The 17,466-nt window shown below is 50.1% G+C and overlaps 1 pseudogene; it reads right to left on the bottom strand.

The window, feature by feature from the left end:
• Positions 1-6,251: 6,251 nt before the first annotated feature.
• Positions 6,252-17,254, bottom strand: LOC112133806 (nucleophosmin-like; annotated as a pseudogene).
• Positions 17,255-17,466: the final 212 nt, after the last annotated feature.

Here is a 17,466-nt window from a genome sequence, read left to right as displayed (position 1 = left end):
CTTGCTGGTCCTGTCTCTTTGGAGTGGGTCTAGGGCTGACAGCGAACGGGAGGATTCAACCCAGCGGGCCCCCTCCAGAGTGCGGATGCTGCCTGAAGGGGGTCGGGGTGGGGGGTACAGGGAAGAGGGAACACTCTTGTCACCTGGTGTCCCCACGCCTCAGCCCTGCCCGGGGAAGACGTGGGGTTTGGGTGCTGATGGGGGCACGGTCCCTCCTCACGGCCACGAGGTGGCGCTGCGGCCACGCCGGTCCCACACCTCCAGCCGCGGCCGGAGCGAGACTAGTTGATGTGGCGAGTGGGCTGCTCACAAACCAAGTGCGCCGCCCTTAGCTGCTTATTTGGGGCACCCTGGGTCCGGGGTGGGGGGCATGCTTCTTCTGTCCCACCCCTGTTCTGGGGGTGACCTCCCCAGGTGGGCGGCCACCCGGCTTGAGAAGCTGTAGCTGGGCGCTCTGGAGGCGGCGCTCGCGGTCTGTCTGCCAGACGGGCTTCCTGGTAACTGAGGGGCTGCGTCCTGCTAGGGCTTTGGGGAAAGGGACCCCCGTGAGCTAGACAGGGAGGAGACGGGAGTCCAGGACGGCGCGTGGGGGGTTATGGGCCCGGGTCCCTCCGCCCCGCTCTGGCTCTGGCAGCGAGGCCTGGGCGCGGCCTTTCCTCCGGGCTGCAGTCCTTGGGCCTCTGCTTGGAGACGTTGGTGTTTATGACCTCGCCCAGGAGCGGGACATGGGCTGGGGACAGTCAGGGTTCGAGTGGCGGCTGCTCGAGCCCTGGTGCCTGGCGGGAACGGGGAGAGGGCTTTTCGGGCTTCATCCAGTTCGCCTCTGCTCTCCACGGCCGCTTCAGGCGGAGACCAAAATGGCTCCCCGTCATCGCCCTGAGAGGCTGAAGGAGCCTAATTAAAAAAAAAAAATCCCGGGATGAAAATGGCTAATAGGGCAGTTTCCTCTGTGCCGAACGGGAGATCAAATCAACGTTGAGCAATTAACGTGCGAGGGGAGAGAAGGAAAATGGGCCGGGCGGCTGGGCGCTGATGGTGGCCGGGCTGGCGCAGGCTGCAGGATTAATCTCAAGGTCAGATGGAGCCGGGGATGACCTTGTGGAGCCTGAGCCAGCCGGGGCGCTGGCGCCTCCTCCTAGTTCCAGGTTCCACCCCACCACCTGGGACTTACCCATTCCCTGGAAACCCCTCTGAGCCCCGTCTGGGTCAAGCCCTGAACTCTGTGAGACACCTGATGATCTAGGCTTGGGCTGCCTTGGCCGGGGGGTGAAGGCTCCGGGAAGTCCCAAGGCCGGTCCTTCAGGCCCCTGAGAAGTCTCTCCCGACCCCACTGGCTCTTCCACTTCACTCTGGGGATTCACCTAGTGGAGTGGAGGACTGCCCACCTGCTTCCTCTCACAGCCCTTCAAGAACACGGATAGCCCTTCCTGCCAGCAGAGGTCTGCTAAAAAGAAATAAATATTTAAAATATTTTTAAAAAGGGGGAAAAAAAAAAGATCACTGATATCCCTGCGTCCACCTGCCTGCTGCTTTCCTGCCCCTGGGCTCCTTCAGCCTGGCCATACTCATTGGAGTATGGACTGCACATTCGACAGGACAGAGGGTGTGAGTGGGATTCTGTCCACAAGAGGGTGCCCTGGGCCAAGACTAGGCAGCTGCCCGACGCGGCTGGTGGGGGTGGGGGAGTCTCAGCTTCACTGTACATTCCAAGCTGCCTGCCTGAGTGGCTCCCATCCTGCCTGGGAGTCCTGCAGTCCTACCGATTTGGCTGAGGCCGGCCTAGGGACTACTTCTGGTATTTCAATAAGTCACCAGAAAGTGTTCCTGTTTCCGAGACCAGCCTGAAGGACCCTCACCTTGTGGCTGGAATGGAATCTGGCTGGTGATTATGAACGACTCTGATTCAATAAGAGGAGAATGCATCCTTTAGCAATATTTATTTGGTGGACAACACCTTTCCAAGTGTCAGGTCCATGGAGGAAATTCTTTTTTTTTTTTTTTTTCAGACGAAGTCTCACTCTGTTTCCCAGACTACAATGCAGTAGTGCAATCTTGGCTCACTGCATCCTCCGCCTCCCGGGTTCAAGCGATTCTCCTGCCTCAGCCTCCTGAGTAGCTGGGACTACAGGTGTGCAGCACCACACCCAGCTAATTTTTTATTTTTAGTAGAGATGGGATTTCACCATGTTGGCCAGGCTGGTCTCAAACTCCTGACCTCAGTTGATCTGCCAGCCTCAACCTCCCAAAGTGCTGGGATTATAGGTGTGAGCCACCGCACCCAGCCTTTTTTTTTTTTTTTTTTTGAGATGGAGTTTTGCTCTCGTTGCCCAGGCTGGAGTGCAATGGTGCGATCTCAGCTCACTGCAACCTCCGCCTCCCAGGTTCAAGCAATTCTCCTGCCTCAGCTTCCCGAGTAGCTGGGATTACAGGCGCCTGCCACCACGCCCAGCTAATTATTTTGTATTTTTAGTAGAGATGGGGTTTCATCATGTTGGCTAGGCTGGTCTTGAACTCTTGACCTCAGGTGATCTGCCCTCCATGGCCTCCCAAAGTGCTGGGATTACAGGCGTGAGCCACCGTACCCGGCCTGGAAATTCTTTTTTAAAAGGCAGAGTAGGGCCAGGTGTGGTGGCTTGCACTTGTAATGCCAGCTACTCAGGAGGCTGAGGCAGGAGGATTGCTTGAGGCCAGGAGATCAAAACCAGCCTGGGCAACATAGCAAGACCATTAACTCTAATTTTTTTTAATTAGCCAAGCATAGTGGTGCACACATGTGGTCCTAGCTACTCAGGAGGCTGAAATGGGAGGATTGCTTGAGCCCAGAAGTTTGAGGCTGCAGTCAGCTATGATCATGCTATTGCATTCTAGCTTGGGCAATACAGCAAGACACTGTTTCTAAAAAATAAAAAGGCAGAGTAAGGACATTGGCTGGTGTGGACACAGAAGGGATGAGCCTGTCCAGCCCCTTCATTTTAGGGAGGCTTAGAGAACAAACAGACACGTACAGTGGGAGAGGAAGCAGAGAAAGAGGTCAAAGCTAGGCAGGAGAGGATGAGAAGCAGTAGCTCCCTTGGATCCCTTGTGGGGCCCTCGGCAGGAGCCAGGCTGCTGGGGTAGCAGAGGTGGTGAGGGTGCAGGATGCAGACAGAGCCCCAGCCCCTGACTCTGCTGTCTTCAGCTCCAGTTCCTGCATCAGTCTGTCCCCACCAGCTGCTCGGCCTGCCTTAGTACCTACCTCCTCAGCCTTAGGAAGTTCTGCATGTCCAACTGCATCTGCTGGGCGGCCGGCTCCACCATCTGTAGAACAGGGCCTGGGAGGCGAGAGTTGGCGTGGCAGCCCGGGAGGGGGTTGCAGGGCCTTGGAATGTGCTGCTTGGAATGCCATGTTTCCATTATCCATGGTTCCTTTAAAGCAGAGATTCTTCCTTTACTATTTGACGCCATTAACTTAGATGAGAGTCTGATACACGCTACACACCTTCTCCCCAGACAAACACACACATAGCCTCCTAAAAACTAACCTCAGTTCAATACTCGTGCTCTCAACCCATGCCCTGTGCTCCATCTCAAAGCCCATGCCCCTCCCCTGTCTTTCAAGCTGCGTGGCTCAGCTGGAGCCACTAGAGCCCCTTCCCAGGCACCTGGGTGTACCTCCTGCCCCTCACCTCCCGCCCCTCACCTCCTGGGACTCCTACCTCTCGGGGCCCAGCCCCCATCCCCCTCTCAGACTTCTCCAGCCTCATCTTTTTTCTTTGCTCTGTTCTTTCCGAGGGGGGCAGTGGAATTTATACAATATTTAAGCAGCCAGAGCCGAGTCTGGGAAGATATTATTAATGTAAAAGGGACGGGCTGCAAATGCTTTTGGACCTGGTTACAATTAGAGGGTGATTTTTCTAAAGGTCAATGAATTCAGATAATATCCACAGGGGGGAGAGAAATTTAATACCTTTTTAGTGAATTAATTAATTATAATATTATATCGGCTTGGGGTTCTTTTCCAGAGTGATTAAGGGAGCGATCTGTCTTCTGTGAGGCCGGAGACCGGTGCCTGCCGCCAGCTAGGACCCTGGCGCAGGGCTCAGGGTGGGGGCCCTTCCCTCTCCTCTCACCCCTGCAGTGGCCAAGGAGCTAGGGGCTTGTTAGGCATGAAAGAAGACAGGCCAGACCTGGTCAGGGCTGAGGGTGGTGCAGGTATTGGCCTTTCCCCTTGGCCTGTCTCCTCCACCCCTGGGTCTGGCCCTCCTGCTGCCATGTCACCAAGCCCCATGCCATGGTGGCTGAAGAGCTGAGATGTGGGGTATGGCCTCCTTCTTTACACTTGGAGAAACTAAGGCTCATGGGCTTCAGGGACATGCCTTAGCCCCACTGTAGGTTAGGACAGACTGAGGTGGCAGAGCTGGCTGGAAATACCAAGAAGACAAGAAGGACCTCCCTAATACCTCCCAAACGAGGCCTTCTGGAAAATCTCCACCAGCCAGAGGTCTGTGGAGCTGCCTGGGAAGCTTCTCCATCTCCAAAAGAGGCTCCTTCAGGGTGTATAGTGTGCCCAGCCTCTGCTTATAAAATGAAAATGCCCCAGGAGTATTGATACCTCCAGTTGCTGTGAGGCCTAAGATTTCTGTCCCTGGAGGGATCTGAAAGTGGCCAGGGAGTGGTGCTTTTCACCCATTTATTCATTTATTCATACTCAGTCAAATGTTCATTCAACAAACATTTGTGGCACACCTGCTCTTGTGCCATCAGAGACCTAAATATCACCTCTTGAGCCCCTGCCCACTTCATCTCAAGCCCCAGCTGCTCATCTAAGCAATGGAGGGTGGGGTGGGGAGACCTCCATGGTCCCTTTCTGTCCAGACAACAGTCGTAACTCAACCTGAAGGCAAGAAGACTGGCTGGGATGCGGTGGGTTTGTGGAGCAGAGTGGGCGCTCATTCACTCAACACACCCTGAGCACCCACTTTGAGCTGGCCCTGTTCTGGGTGCTGGGGATATGTGGGTGGATAAGGGCCAGCTGGTCCTGGTGACAGAGTGGGTACAGGGAGGCAGATGTGAGCCTGCAATCATGATTCTGTGTGGGTTCAGCAAAAGGAGTAGAAGTGACATTAAGCTGGGTTGTGAGGGACCAGACTGACAAGGGGAGAGGGAAGGCGCATGGAAGGAGAGGGAGGGGCATTCTAGGCATTGGACACAGAGTGTGCAAAGGCCTGACAAAGGAGAGTACCTGCAGATTAGAGGGGATGGTGGGACAGTAGATGAGGCTGAGTGGGTAGCCATCTTCGTCCCCACCCACGGGCCCAGGCATGTTGACAGGAAGACAAGGCCACAGGTCGGGTCCAGGAAGGCAGGGAGCAGCAAAGCCAAACAGACTTGCTTTTTTTCCCTTGTTTTTGAGACAGGGTCTCGCCCTGTCGCCCTGGCTGGAGAGCAGTGGAGTGATCATACCTCACTGCAACCTCAAATTCCTGGGCTCAAGGGATCCTCCTGCCTCAGCCTTCTGAGTAGCTGGGACTACAGACACACACCACCACACCTACCTAGTTTTTGTATTTTTTGTAGAGATTAGGTTTCACTATGTTGCCCAGGTGGTCTCGAATTTATGGGCTCAAGCCATCCTCCCGCCTCAACCTCCCAAAATGCTGGGATTATAGGCATTAGCCACCACGCTGGGCCCAGATTGCATTTAAACGCTGGCTCTGCCGTGACTTGCCATGTGATGGAGCCGCTCTGTGCCTCAGTTTCCCTATCTGTAATGGGAGATTGCAATGTCTACCTCCTAAGGATGTTGTAGGAATTAAAGGAATGACTGAAGGGAAGAGGTCGGCCCTGCATTTAGCACATGATGTGGCTCCAGATATCTTGGCCTGTACATGGCCCTCGAGAGGGTGGGTGGGTCAGGGCCATGCCTTCTGTTGTGCCCGAAATTCCTTTTTCCTCTCAAGGGGGTGCCAGCAAAGGCCCTACCCTGGGGACATTTTTTTGGGGGAAAATCAACATTTTCCTCCCCGCATGACTCAGCTCCATCTTTCCCCACTCCCTGCCTCTGTCCCTCTTCTCCGTCCATGCAACACCCCCTCCGCCCTGACTCCCCCGCAACAGCCTCCTCCCCCACCCTCTCCTCTCTCTCCATGTGCGGCGGGCCGGGGAGGGCCTTTCCATTGTACTATCTTTGGGCCCTAAATTAAAATTGATGACATCTTGAAATGAGCAGTGAGGGTAATTTTGCTTCTGAGCCAGGATGCTAATGAGGCCCCTTAATGGTGCAAACGTGGAGCTGACGGAGCTGACGGGTCGTGTGTCACGCGCCGCAGCGAGGGGGGTAATGGCCGCGGTAAGTGCCGGTAATTACACCCTGTCTTGCTGTATTTTGGCAGGCCTGGTGGGAGAGTGGGGGCTCAATCACCACTGGCGGTGGCACCCCCCACCCAGCACGGGACTGACGGCCAGAGATACCCACTTCCACCCAGCCAGGCCCCTCGACTCCAGCCTCACCTAGAATGAGGGGCCTGGGCAGAGCCCCCTTGCCCCATGCACACATGGCATGCAAAACACATAGTCACACATGCCACAGTCAGACCATTGTGCACCCCCACCCCCACTCCACACATAACTCCACAGCCTGGGCACTCCCCCAGTATGCACAAAGCACATGCATAGACACACACACACATGCACACTCACCCGTTATGCTCCCCCATACAGTTCTACACTCTGCAGATACACACTGCTCCACATACACAGCCTGCACAGCACACACACATGCATGTGCACACAAATACATTCTCAAAGAGCACACATGCGTGGAGCGCCTCCTGTGCTCTATGAGCTCTATGTCTGCCAACTCTACTCCCAACTCTTCTGAAATGGGTGTTATTCTCATTTTATGACACAGAAACTGAGCCTTGGGAGATTCAGCAACTTGTATAAGATCACACAGCTAGGCAGCGACAGAGACAGGACTGGAATCCAGCTATTTTTACTTTGCAACCTTTCCAGCCCCCATATTTCCGCCTATGTATGCATGCATATACACCTCTCACTGTACAAACACATGCACGCATGCACATGTGCACAGTCATCACCCGCAGATCACATAGATCCTCGGAGCACCCAAAGACGCATATGAAGGCATTGTTCAAATACCTACGCGTTGCTGACACACATATGCAAGGTGTGCTTGGTGTGTACACACAGATGTGCACTTGTGTCACATGGTGTTTGCATCCCTCACACATGGTGAGCAGGATATCATGGAGAAGGAAGCCTAGATTTCTACATGGGGAGCTAGGCATATAGCCTCTCTGGGCTTCGGCATCTCAATCTCTAAAGAAGGGGAAATAAATACTACTCCACTTCCCTGCCCAGCACTTAACTGTTGTTAAGGCAGAATGACAGCCACACAAAGGACTGTGACGTGCCCTCCTACAAACCCCCGGCAGAATCACACACTGGGTGCACGTACATGCATTGTACGAGTGTGCATGAACTGTCCAAGTGGCATCTAAGCTCTCTGTACATATAACATTGTATTTAGACACATCTCTGCACACACACATCACAGCACCTGTGCTGTGAATACACATCAAAGCACCTGTGCAGTACCCTAAGTGTACCTGCCAGTGAAACTGGAAATCCCACAAAGCCCATGGGTACTTGTCATGTGTATATACTACATCCCTCCCTCCTCCCTCCAAAAAATATGTATCAATTCTATGATTATGGTAGAGGTTAAAAGTATAGACTTTGGAGTTTGACTGCCTGGGCTCTGCATCACTTTATTTGCTGTGTGACCTCAGGCAAATTACTTAACCTCTCTGTGCCTTATTGTCTTCCTCTGTTAAATGGGGATAATAAGAGTGCATCTGCCTCAAGGGATGCTGTCAGATTAAATGAGTTGACAGATGTAAAGCACTTAGTGCCTGGCGTGCAGTAAACCCCAGTGAGTGTTGTGATAAGGTGTACAACTACAACAAAGGAACGTATCTCGGGGTGTAACAAGCACCAAGGAGCAGGCAGTGGAAGGCAGAGGTGGGAACACTCATATACGGCTGGGGCAGTCAAGGAAGGCCTCCTGTAGGAAGAGGGATTAGGGCTGAGCCTTGAAAAACTGTAGTTCCGTTTACTGAGTTCCTGTGCTGTGTCAGGCCCTGTGCTACGTGCTTTATATGAATTATCCCAGTGAGCCTTCTGCGAACCCTGGGAGGTGACCATGGTTATGTCCATGTTAGAGATGAGGAGGAAAAGGTGCAGAGAGACTCGGTAACTTGTCCAAGGACAACAAGGGCCTAGATAAGAGAAGGAGAGGAGGCACAGGAATTCCAGGCGGGATGTGCAGCTTGTGTTAGAAATAGAGCAACAGATGGGAAACACACCCAGAGGGCCTTCCTTGCTACACTGTCACAGTTTCCAGTTAATGAGAAGGGGGTGAGCATCTGGAGGGGGCGCTGACCTAATTGCTGTGTCTCTTGCAATGACAACAGGGACCTGTGGGGGGTGGGAGTGGCTGGCACTGCCCACAGCATGCTCAGGGCAGGGGCCAGAGCTGGGCACCTGATTCACCTCCCTTGCCCCTCCCCCACCAAGAGCCAGGGCCTGACCCAGTTCGGGAAGAGGTGGGTGCTCCCGCTTAGGCCCTGGAGACCAGGCCTGGATCCCTGGAAAGGGACCTGGACAGGTGAGAAGCATGGAGGAGTTGGTGAGGGGTCAGTGAGCAAATCTCTGCCCACTCCACCCTGAAGCCAGCACCGCCGCACCCCAGGGCTGGTTCCTGGAGATGCCTACATGAGGAATAAGCTGTGGGCCAGGACACTGAGGCTCCCCTCAAACCGGCCTTAATATCCCTGTTGCCTCATGTCCATTAAACTGTGCAGGGCCTGACAAGCTCATTCACCACCCCTTGAAGAGATCATAGATTTTTTTCCCCTCAATGTTTCTCATGGGCTGTTCCTATTTGTAGTGCAGCTCTTGACGTTCAGCAAACAGCTCCCCACTAATAGCCTCCTGTCCCCCAACCCCACAAATAACCTCTAGCCCTCCTCACCCACACACCCGCCCTTTTTTCTTGCTAGCATAGAGAAGGGGGCTAGGTGGGGAAGGAGAGGAAGGGCCGTGGCTTCCGAGGTCCGGGACGTGGGTTGGCATCCCACCTCCTCCCCTTCCTAGTGTCGGGGCTTGGGGAAGTCCTCCACCCTTATCTCTGTGCCTTTGTTTTTTCCTCTTTGGTCAGGTGGGGACAACAAGGCAGCCTCCCAGGCTGGGGTGTCTCCGGGGTTGGTGCGAATCACATCCAGCAAAGTACTTGGCCCATGCTGGGGTGGGGGTGTTACCCAAGGAGGGATCACAGCGTTTATTGTCCAGATCAGGAGACTCTGAAAGCGGAAGGGGACACTATTAATGATCACACCAGGGCAACACATGACAAGTGGGACTGTCTTGGGAGCAGCAAGATGCGTGATCACTGGTCTATGAAGTGTCTGCAGCCTTTCTGTCCACCCCGCCTGGTGGGATGGGCTGGGGCGTCTGTGCACACACACGAAATGGCTAGGGCTGGGCCACCTTGGGGAAGCAGAACAGGCTGGGTGCGGAGGTGTATAGAGAGGTGGGAGCAGTCTCAGGTGCTGGAGGTGACATCCTAGACACAAGGAAGGAGGAGCTGTTGGGAGTGGCCCCCAAGGCTAGACAGAGGAGAGGAAATCTGAGGGTGGGAGACAAGGGTGGGGGGACTCAAATCTGCAGACAGGCTTGGAGGTATGAACAACCTCCATTCCAGATCGCAGTGACAGCCGCCCTCGTGGAGCACCTGCTTGGCAAAGAAGGCACTGCTCTGAGTACTTTTCATGCATTTGCTCATCCAATCCCCACAACAAGCCTATGGAGAGGGTACTTCCTTGTCTCCATTGTACAGAGGAGGAAACTGAGGCACAGAGGGGTTGAGTAACTCGCCCAATGCCACACTGCTAGGAAGGACAGAGCTGAAATTTGAGCCCAGGCAGCCTGCTTCTGTTCCCTGGGGACCCTCCCTTCTCCTGGCTCTGCAGAGAAGTTAAGCTGTGTTGCTGGGGGGCAGATGGCTCCACAGAAGGGGCAAGTCCCCTTCCCAGCCCAGGTCCCAGTTTCCAACACTGTGGGACCCGGGAAATTCTGCAGGAGGCTGCCAGGCTAGGGGAGAGCAGCTTGGCTTTGGAGACGGCCTGCTTGGACCTGGCTCCACCCCTCACTTGCAGTACGAACCTCCTGGGTATATTTCTCAATTTTGTGGAGCTGGTCTCCTCAACGTGGGAGAGGCCTGTTCCGTTGGGCGTCGGGAGGTTCAATATTCTCAGCTGTGGGAGGCGACTGGCGTGAGGTGGGCCTTTGGAGAAGGCTAGTTCCCTCTCACTCTCTGAGCTGGGCCTATCCTGGGCTCCCCTCACCCCAGGGAGGAAGAAACTCAGCGCTTTGGAACACCTGCTTTACTCCTTATCTGGGCCAGGGGTTTGAAGGAGGAGGGCTGCAAAGGCCAGGATCCAAGACGCTCAGTGATCATTTGTGTCATGATTATGGAAGGGCAGCTAGCTTCAGGCCAGGGCGGTGAGTGCTATTCCAGCTGAGGCTCTGGAGCAGGCTGGGCTCAGGCACTGGGCTGGGTGGTGGGGCTGCCACCAACTCTGTGCCCCTCAGGTACCTTAGCTGGTAGGTCCTAGGAAAGGGGTGGGGGACAGAGGGGGCTGCCTCCTAATGAACAATTAGTGTCTGCTGCGTGGCTAATCATGTGGTTCCGTGTAATTAAGAAGTTAATTAGTGCTGTGTCAATTAAGGTTTAATTAGTCCCCTCTTCAGAGAAGCCTGAAAGACCCTCCTGCTGGAAGCTTCTGGAATGGAAGGTGGGGGAGTGAGAGGCAGATGGAAGAGGGGACAGTGGGTGTGGAGGGGGCTCCACTTCCTTTTGTGCCCCTCCCAGTTCTGGGATCAGTGACTTGCTGCCACCAGCGCCACCCGACCAGCCCTGGTCATGATGACTTTGGGGCCCTACAAGGCTCTCTTCTACCACCAGGGCTTGCTCACCCCAGAGTGATGCTACCCTGTGGTGCTCTTGTGGAAGGCCCTCTTAAGCCACTGCACCCGGTTCTCTACATCTGCTTTTGGGTAACTTTCTTTCTCTTTTCTTTTTCTTTTTTTTTTTTTTGAGACAGAGTTTCGCTCTTGTTGTCCAGGCTGGAGTGCAATGGCATGATCTTGGCTCACTGCAACCTCCGCCTCCCAGGTTCAAGTGATTCTCTGCCTCAGCCTCCTGAGTAGCTGGAATTACAGGCATGGCCACCATGCCCGGCTAATTTTGTATTTTTAGTAGAGACGGGGTTTCTCCATGTTGGTCAGGCTGGTCTCGAACTCCCGACCTCAAGTGATCCACCCACCTCGGCCTCCCAAAGTGCTGGGATTACAGGCATGAGCCACCATGCCTGGCCGTCCCTACTCTTTTTACCACTCCCTTCTTCCATGATGGACATCATTGAACATAAGACTTTCAAGCACATCTTGGATAATTTCTTTAGGACATGACTAAGAGAAAAGATGAGGCTTTTGGTTTGATCTTCTACTAACCCCCCTCTGCCCTTGCCATCTAATCAGAATTGCTTGGGGCCATCGCTGCCCTGACGGCCTCTTTTCTCTAGTGTCTGTTCAACCCGCTGCAGTCGCCACATGCCTGCTTCCACTGCCTTTCATCTTTTTACTCTTGATGGTATTATGAGCACAAATTGGCTCCACCTTCCAGGAAGTTCTGACCTGGACAGTTCCCTGGTGCTTCCGCGAGGAAACCCACAATCCTTGGTGGTCCCTGTGTCGTATCCCCAGCCTGGCCGTTGGCTACTTCTCTGAGTTCCCACAATCATTCAGCTGGACAAGGCTCCTCTCCTGTCCAGAGGTGCCCATCTCTGACCTTCTGCAACTGCTTCTGTTGGATTTTCCTCTGAACTCCAAATTTCCCGAACCAAACACCAGCTACTCCATGAAACTTTTCCTGATGATTCCCTCCTCTCAGAGTGATGTTTCCAACTTCAGAGCAACAAAGGATGAAGGAGGCTGGTAGAGATTATGCCTCCTGCTTGACCTCCTGCCAGGTGTGGGCGGGATGGCATTGCTGGGCCATGGCAGCGTGTGGTCAGTGAGGGTTGTGCAGTAAGCCCCCTACTCTCTGAATGGAAGGAAGCACTCAGCACCATCACTCTGACCCAGAGCCATCCTTGCACTTCAACAATCATTTCTAAGCATTTTCTGAATGCCAGGCCCTGACCTAGGTCAGGAAACAGACAGATGAATAAGACTAACCCTTGCCTATAGTTTAGTAAACAGCCCCTTAGGAAGCAACGTGGGGAGTGCCTGGGGCTCCTGGGAATGCAAAGGAGAGGCCCCCAGCACCACCTCCAAGGTGGGCGCTGCTGGTGTGACTGGCACGAGCCTTCGTCTCCCTCCTCCCATCCCCCAACCCCGAAGGGGTAGCAGGAAGACCCACTAGGCGAGGGAAGCAGAGAGATTTGGCTCGAGGAGGGAGGAAATGAAATGGAGAACAGAGATAATTGTTCCCATTTGGCAACTTTTTCTAATTAGGGACCAATTATGTCCTTGGGTACCTAATCGGGGACCTGGTAGATTCTCTAATTTGCTAGGTAATTACTGGCCAGTAGTTCTACCAGCATGAAATTTGGGGGAAAAATACGTGATCACAACAATTGAATTTTCTCTGTTTCAGACGCTTTGCCCAGAAGACAAGCTGGGTGCTCTGAGCTCTCTTTTGCCTCTGTTAATACTGCCTCCCGCCACCTGTCTCTCCTCAGGCTTCCACTGGGCTGTGTGTCCTTCCTAGTCACTGAGCTCCAGGAGCTGGCAATCTAGCTGGAAGCCATCAGCCAACACCACAGGGATATGGGGACATCTGTGTTTTTGTCTCCCTTGAATTCATCCAGTTTTTGGTAACATGGAATTACTAGGTGTGGGAAACTGTTCTAGGTAACACACATACACAGGCACAGACAGCTTTATTAAATTCCACAACCCACTGATATGGGCATCATTGTTAATCCCATTTTACAGATGAGAAAACTGAGGTACTAAGAGGTCAAGTTAAATATAGGAATTTACCCTAAAGAAATGATCCAAGATGTGCTTGAAGGTTTTATGTTCAAGGATGTCCGTCATGGTGTCATTTATAATGTCCAACACAATCGGAGCTGGGGCAGATAGTCCGACCTTGAGTGCTCACACGCTATCCCATATTGTACCTTTCCATTAAATTGCTCTGCCTCAGTTCTCCTCTGTGAAATCATTCCTAACCACAATGCAATACCACCTTACTCCTGCAAGAATGGCCATTATCGAAAAATTAAAAAATAATCAATGTTGGCGTGGATGTGGTGAAAAGGGAACATTTTTACACTGTGGGTGAGAAGGTAAACTAGTACAACCACTATGGAAAACGGTGTGGAGTTTCCTTAAAGAACTAAAAGAACTGGCTGGGTGCAGTGGCTCACGCTTGTAATCTCAGCATTTTGGGAGGCTAAGGTGGGGGGATCACGAGGTCAGAAGATAGAGACCATCCTGGCTAACATGGTGAAACCCTGTCTCTACTAAAAATACAAAAAATTAGCTGGGCGTGGTGGCACATGCCTGTAATCCCAGGTGCTTGGGAGGCTGAGGCAGGAGAACTGCTTGAATCCAGGAGGCTGAGGTTGCAGTGAGCAGAGACGGTGCCACTGCACTCCAGCCTGGGCGACAGAGAGAAACTCCATCTCAAAAAACAAAACAAAACAAACAAACAAACAAACAAAAAGAACTAAAAGAACTACCATTTGATCCAGCAATCCCACTCCTGGGTATCTACCCAGAGAAAAAGAAGTCATTATACGAAAAATATACTTGGACACACATGTTTATAGCAGCACAATTCACAATTGCAAAAATGTGGAACCTGCCCAAATGCCCATCAGTAAACGAGTGGATAAAGAAACTGTGGCACATATATATATATATATACATATATATATATATATATACACACACACGTATATATATATATATACACACACGTATATATATATATACACGTATATATATATACACACACATATATACATATATACATATATACACATATATACATATATATACATATACATGTGTATATATATGTATATATATGATGGAATACTATTCACCCTTAAAAAGGAATGAATTAATGGCATTTGCAGCAACCTGGAAGGATTGGAGATTATTATTCTAAGTGAAGTAACTCAGGAATGGAAAACCAAACATTATATGTTCTCACTTATAAGTGGGAGCTAAGCTATGAGGATGCAAAGGCATAAGAATGATACAATGGACTTTGGGGATTCTTGGGAAAGGGTGGGAAGGGGGTGAGGGATAAAAGACTACAAATTGGTTCAGTGTATACTGCCTGGGTGATGGGTGCACCAGAATCTCACAAATCACCACTAAAGAATTTACTCACATAACCAAATACCGCCTGTTCTCCAAAAACCTATGGAAATAAATTTTTTTTAAAAAAAGAACTAAAAACATGCTATGTACAGAAAGAAAAAAGTCTACTTCATAAAAAATAAAATAAAATGGCTTTATTGAGCTATAAAGCCATTTATTGCACCTATTTAAGTGTATAATTTGATGAGATTTGATGTATGTATCCACCCATGAAGCTATCACCACAGTCAAGATAGTGAACATATCCATTACCCCCAAAGGGTTCCTTATGATCCTTTGTGATGCCTCCCTTTTGTTTCTCCCTATCCCACCTCCAACCCCAGGCAACTACTGATGTGCTTTCTGTGCAATAGATTAGTTTGTACTGTTTAGAATTTCACAAAACTGGAATCATAGAGAACGCACCTATTTTTCTCTGGCTTCCTTTAGTAGGCATAATTAGTTTCGTCTGTGAATCTAATGAGATGCATAACTGAGACACATTCATGTTGTTGCATGTATCAGTATTTATTTCCCTTTTAATGGCTGAGTAACATTCCATTGTATGGATATACCATAATTTGTTTATTCATTCAAATTTAAAGACATTGGGTTGTTTAGAAGTTTGACTATTGTGAATAACATTGCTATGAACATTTGTCTACAAATATTTGTAGGGACAATTGCTTTCATTTCTCTTCAGTAAATACCTAGGAGTAGAATGGCTGGGTCATGAGGTGGGTGTATGTTCGACTTTTTAAGAAATTGCTGGTCGGGGGCGTTGGCTCACACCTATAATCCCAGCACTTTGGGAGGCCGAGGCAGGTGGATCATGAGGTCAAGAGATCGAGAACATCCTGGCCAACATGGGGAAACCCTGTTCCCTAAAAATACAAAAAAAAATTATCTGGGCATGGTGGCATGCACCTGTAGTCCTAGCTACTTGGGAGGCTGAGGCAGAAGAATCACTTGAACCCGGGAGGCGGAAGTTGCAGTGAACCGAGATTGCGCCACTGCACTCCAGCCTGGCGACGGGGTGAGACTCCATCTCAAAAAAAAAAAAAAGAAAAGAAATTGCCAAAATGTTTTCAAAGTGATCATATCATTTTACATTCCCACTAGCAATATATGAGAATTCCAATTCTTCCACAGTCTCAATAATATTTGGTGTGGTCAGTTTTTAATTTTGGCCATTCTAGTAGATATATAGTGATATCTCATGTTGAGTTTAATTTTAATTTCCCTAATAACTAATGATGTCTAACATCTTTTCATATGTTTATTTGCCATCTGTATTTTTTCTTCGGTGAAGTGTCCAAATCTTTTGCCAGTTTTGTTGGGTTGCTTGTTTTCTTTATTGAGTTTTGAGAGTTCCTAGTGCATTCCTGATACAAATCTTTTATCAGATATCAAATCCTTTACCACTTTCCTGGTAAGGAGTTCAGAGAGCCCCTCCATTTTTCTCACAGAGAAACTAATGCTAAGGGAAGGAAGCACATCAGTCAATACGTTTCCAGCTAAAAATAATAGAAAACCCAACTAAAATGCTTAAGAATGATTCTATAACAGGATATTCAGAGATAGTGTGGTTCCAGGGTTGGTTAATTCAGTGGTAAAGATGTCATAAGGAGTAGATAGTTTTCTTCTTTCCACTCTGGAGTCCTTGAGAGTTTGTCTTGACCTCTTAGACTGGCTCCCTTCAATAGGCCCAAAGTGGCTCTTTTTTTAAAAAATTCATTCAAATATTTTTTTGAGCAGTTAAGGAGATACAAAGGTGATTTAAAACATGGTCAGAGGTGAGGCAAATGCCCAAGTAATAGAAAGCAAAGGGCAAGGTTCACTGAATCGTAGCAGTCAGAGAAAGTGCTTTTGGGAACGAAATTGTTTCCAGCCTGAAGAGCGATGGTGGCAAATCAAAAAAGGGGATTGACATTAAAATAGAAGACTTCAGTATAGATTGTTGGTGACACTCAGTATCGACTATATTTGTCTCTCCTTTTCCTGTCTCCCCATCTTTGGGCTTAATTTACCAGTAGTGCCCAGGACTGTTCCATGTGCTTTTTCTATACTTGCTTGCGTTTTTGTTTTAATGTCTTCTACAGAACGAGGTCCTTTGAGTGTTTTAGGAGTCTTTTCCTGTTTTTTAAAGGATTCTTGTCCTTTTGATCTTGGTGTTGACGATGGTTTTGAGACTTTTTCATTTTGATCTGACTTTTGTGCGTTTCTGGCTGGAGTGTCTTGTATAGATTTCTTCACTGGTGCTTCTTCAGTTTCCTCATCATCAAAATCATCTTCTTCATCATCATCATCATTATCATCTTCATCAGCAGCAAGTTTTACTTATTTTCTGTGGAATCTTGCCACCACTTCCAGGGGCAGACTGCTTTCCAGATATACTTAAGAGTTGCACATACTCCTGCTCTTCACCTTCTGACTCTGCATCTTCCTCCACAGCTACTAAGTGCTGTCCACTAACATGCACTGGCCCTGAACTACGCTTCAACCACAAGACCACTAGTGGTGTTATTTCAAAGCCCCTAAGGGAAACCATTGGTTGTGCAGACATTTTCAAAGTTGCTAATGTTACTTTAATTGGACTGCCTTTGTAATTCACTGCCTCTGCTTCAACAATGTGCAATTCATCCTTTGCACCAGCCCCTTAACTGACTGTTCTTAAAGGTAACTGGTGCTCATTTTCATCATTATCCACCTTAAAGTGATACTCTTTGTCGGCCTTTAGTTCACAACTGAAAAGATAGTTCTGGGACCTCAGTAGGCTCATGTCCATGTCCATCAAATCTTCCATCAGGTGGTGCCACGCACTTAGGTGGGAGAGAAGGCAGATGGAGATAAATGACCACTGCTGGAGAGAACAGCTGCACAGGAGAGAGTCACACCAGGGTGGCTCTATTTTTATAATCAGAAAGTTATAAAATAATTTTCAAATATTTTATACCAGACTGTGACTTGTTTTTTCATTCTCTTAACAGTGTCTTTTGGAGAACAGAAGTTCTTAAC

Source organism: Pongo abelii, chromosome 5, assembly GCF_028885655.2.
Source record: "Pongo abelii isolate AG06213 chromosome 5, NHGRI_mPonAbe1-v2.0_pri, whole genome shotgun sequence".
Taxonomy (NCBI): Eukaryota; Metazoa; Chordata; class Mammalia; order Primates; family Hominidae; genus Pongo; species Pongo abelii.
This window is presented reverse-complemented; position numbering and strand designations above follow the sequence as displayed.